General features: G+C 30.9%; 1 long non-coding RNA gene across 1 annotated transcript; it reads left to right on the forward strand.

The window, feature by feature from the left end:
* The first annotated feature begins 444 nt into the window (after positions 1-444).
* On the forward strand, positions 445-4,074 carry LOC125423037 (uncharacterized). Its single transcript, XR_009639116.1, has 4 exons — positions 445-848; positions 3,021-3,103; positions 3,570-3,700; positions 3,872-4,074. It is a non-coding gene; the product is annotated as an uncharacterized LOC125423037 (long non-coding RNA).
* The last annotated feature ends 202 nt before the right edge of the window (positions 4,075-4,276 follow it).

Raw genomic sequence — 4,276 nt, forward strand, 5'->3', positions numbered from 1 at the left:
CATTGGAATTGAAATGATATTCCTCAGCTCTTTGCCGACTCTAAAAAGTGAGAAGTCCCTTTTTGTTACGTATGACCAACTTTTGAAATAAAGAGCCCAAGCATGAGACAATTTGCTGCACAAGCCCACTACACAAGGAAGAAGCTAAGACACTCCCATAAAGGATTCTGGAAGATGCTGGGATATTTCCATTAGAAACCACCTCAACTACTTTTGTATATGGGCTGAAATAGATAGATAAATATTTGAAGAATTTGGCCCTATACCCCTATTGGAAAGTCCTTAACGAAATCTACCCACCTCTTTTCTAATTTTTTCATTTTATCCTCTTAATTTTTAATATTTCCAAGTTGCCCTTTTAAAATAGAAAAGCTATTTCATTTTTTTTCCTTTAAAAGGGCATGAAGAATAGAGGAAGAGAAAGTGAGAGAGAATGATGAGGCAACTACCGAAGAGTTCTTTCAGCTCTGTCACATTCTTCTGGGTCTTGGCTGTGGACTCACTGCCTTAGCATTCTTCTTGGTCGTCCTTCCTCCTTCTCTTCTTCTGGGTCTGCTTTTATTTTGTTTTTATCAGCTGTTGAGGAATAATTGGATGGGGGTTTGGGATTTTGGCATCGGGGGGATGGGTCAAGGAGATCGGATGAGTTAACCAGGTGCAAAGGAGTGGATGCTTTGAGATGCAGAGTTTCTTTGTTCATTGTATTATAAGCACCTCAAAACTGAATAGACCACAACTGGATGGTTAGACAACCGTGAAAGTCAATAACATCACAGATATTAATAGCATCATAAAACATCATTTCATGACCCACCCTTCAGGTACTGCAATATTGGAAGAAGAAATAGGTAATTGTTAATTTTCATTTGATTCATTATAGGTTTTTATGGTCTTTAAAAGTTATCTGAAAAATGTGAAAGATATGTTATATTTTTGGAGATATAATTTATAGTCCCAGTGCCTTATATCAAGGTGGAGATGTTGAATGAAAAATAAATGAGGTTTAAGAACAAAGGGCTGTTTGATAGGAAATAGCATTTTTATTTTGTAATCTTTGTGGAAAAAGTAAAACATAGTTTTGGGTATTTTTTAGAGGGGAAGCAATGGTTCTTATATGATCATAATTAGATTGTTGAATATGGTCATAGTTTTTCTATTAGCTTTTTAAGATCTTCAAAATTAAAACAAATTTAGATTTGAATAAGATTCTAAATTTAGTTTGAATATTGACTATGATGAATATATAAATATATATATATATATATTGAAGAAGATATAGTTTTGAGGTAGACTATTATGATTAGCAAGATTTTCACGTATATGTACTTCCAACAGTTTTCAATCTTAGTTTGACTCTCTTTCATTTCCTCTCTACCTCAAATCTTGCTTCTTCAAATCTGTTTATGAAACAATTCCAACATCTAAGGCCAATTGCTTTCTGAATCCATTGCCTCAACTCCAAACATGCATCAAGGTACTTGATTGTCAACTATATATATATATATATATATATTTTAATATGAATTATGAATTCTTAGGTAATTTCAATATGTTTTATGAACAACTGGAGATTAACCACTACTTTTTTATCTAGTTGGAGATGTTGATTGAAAATAATGGGATGTTGGGTTCTTGAAATGTACCATTGGAAATAGAGGAAGAATGACTTTTAATTTTTATGTGAAATTTCTATTTTATGCGTTGGTATTTTTGGAAAAATAAATGGACTTTTTAATAGTCGAAAGCAAATGGTTCTAACAATTATGGATAGGTTTGCCTAAAGGCGATATATAAATCCATTCTTTCATCTTGTAGTTTAATCAGTGAAAAAGTAAATTTTGCGCCCCTGTTTTTTATTTCTTTCATGCACAAACTATTATATATATATATATATATATATTACACGCATTGGTAACAATGGGTTATAATGTTTTTTTCAAAGGATAACTCATGGGCTTGGTTTATCTTAGGATTGCATTTTTCATCTTGCCAAGACATACTAAGTTATTGTGGAGATTGGTGGCTCAAAAAAGGAGGTATAATATTAAACCAAAAGTATATTTAAATGAACTTTACACAATTTTATTATCAATGAAAGACATAAATATTTGGAATATATTTCTATTTCATTTACCTTTACAGAGTTTTTAGTCGTGATTCATTCAAGAAAAAAAGGTATATATTAAATCATAATTTTAGTTCTTAGGTTGCTGCAAATACATATCGATGGCAGAATGTGATGATCACATATTAGAAAATTTTAAGGTCTATTCCATTTTTCTACATTAAGCCCCCTCACACTATCCCACTTGCAAATTTTGATGATCCAATTGGAAATTTCTCCAATAATCATCAAGAAGATTATATATTTTGGAGTTAATATTCTTTGCCTTGTGATATTGGATAAGAGTCAGACATTATATTTCATTTGTTGCTCAAATTAGTATTCATATGTTTTGTACATTGAAAAACATTTAATGTTTTTGTGGTTAGGTTGAGATACTAGTTTTGTACATTTGAAATTTGACTCCTAACAAATTCTGCATAATGGTTGCACTTCAGTTGAAGAGTTTTGAAAATCTTCTATCAACTATAGTAAACTCTGTGAGTGGATTATTTGAATTCTACATAGAGTAGGTAATTCACCATAAGAATTCTGATAGCAGTTATATTTCTTGGTGGTAATCTACCTAAAACAAATTTGCGAAAGGAATGTGTATTTGCTATATGATAATAATAAGTCCGATATACAGCTGCATTAATGTTGCTATGGTTGTAAGACAAAATTTTGATAACTAAATAACTTGAAGAGTGCAAATCTCATTTTCTCAAAAAATTTTATTATTATCTGAAAAATTATAATGCACTGAATTGGTTTTCAATTATTCTCCTCCAATAATGCTAAATGCATATGAATCATTATAGAAATTTTATTGTCTAGTTTCAATTCAAAGCTGTGTTATATTCCGAGCTCTATGAATGTCCTTAAAATTTGGCCTCATAAGTTTTACTTTTGATAGCCCAAAACTCAGGAGGTTAAGAAGGAACTCACAGACAGGGACGTTCAGGAGGGTTTTGATATTACTCTTACAAAACATAAAGGGTAGGTATTTTCTTTGTCCTTAATGTTACATTTATATAATGAATATTGTGTTCTATTATTTATTAAGAGTTTGATATATTTTATTAATTGAAATCTTGTAAAATTTCTTTCCTTTTTTTTTTTTTTAAGTAAGTTGTACCATGAAAATCCAAGGCTTATATGCATACCAACATATGGTCCATGTAGGACTTTGAAGCCTATTTTTAGTAAGGTATGCAAATAAAAATTTATTTCACTTTTGCATGACGTTCAATCTCAATGCCACTATCAACTCTTACAATGATTGATGTCTAATGTGATTTGGAGGTGGCTGGAAAAATTTGGGTTGACATGATGAAAAACCAATTTTATGTGTTAACATCTCATTATGTGAAGAAACACATGCTTTACTAAATCTGTCTATTTTAGTGTTGATGCCTCATATAGAATGCAGTAACCTCTTTTTAATAACTTTCTTTTATGGCAGGTGATTGACGAGTTTGATCAAAATGTACATTTTGTTGAAACTGATGTTGAGGAAAATCCAGAAATAGCAGAAGCAGCTGGTATTATGGGTACACCATGTGTTCAATTTTTCAAAAACAAGGAAAAGTTGAGGTTGTTTTTCTTCTATACTCCTCTACTTTATTTTCTCTAATCCTCTCTCATCTCATGCCATTTTCTTGCCTAATATTGTTTCTTATCCAAGACATATTTTAGGAACTTGCTTTCCAACTTGAAAGGAAGCGGTTTGGCTGCCACTAATTGTTTCATATTCTTGTTTTGTAGGACCAGGTCAAAATGAAGAGGGAGTATCGAGAATTTATTGAAGTAAAGAGGAGCTTCAAAGTGGTGAAGTTGTATATTTTCTGTTTGGAACGTACAAATAATGTTTATTGGTAGTACTTTGTTTATTTTGATTTAAATGCTAGGTTGGATGCGGCGTTAGACAAGCTGCATGGTTTATTTGGTTAATATGCAATTTTCTTATTAAATTCATAGTAAACATATATGGTATATTTGATGGTTTGCTGTCAACAAAAAAAAAAAAAATAAAATAAAAAATAAAATAATAATAATAGTATGGCAAGAACTATTATGTACGAGTCTATGTGCTTGCTGAAAAAATTACTGATGGTTTCCTTCGGTAATTATCGATGCACCGTTGGAAATTTACAATTGTCAATTTTTTCA

Source organism: Ziziphus jujuba, chromosome 5 (assembly GCF_031755915.1).
Source record: "Ziziphus jujuba cultivar Dongzao chromosome 5, ASM3175591v1".
NCBI classification, from domain to species: domain Eukaryota; kingdom Viridiplantae; phylum Streptophyta; class Magnoliopsida; order Rosales; family Rhamnaceae; genus Ziziphus; species Ziziphus jujuba.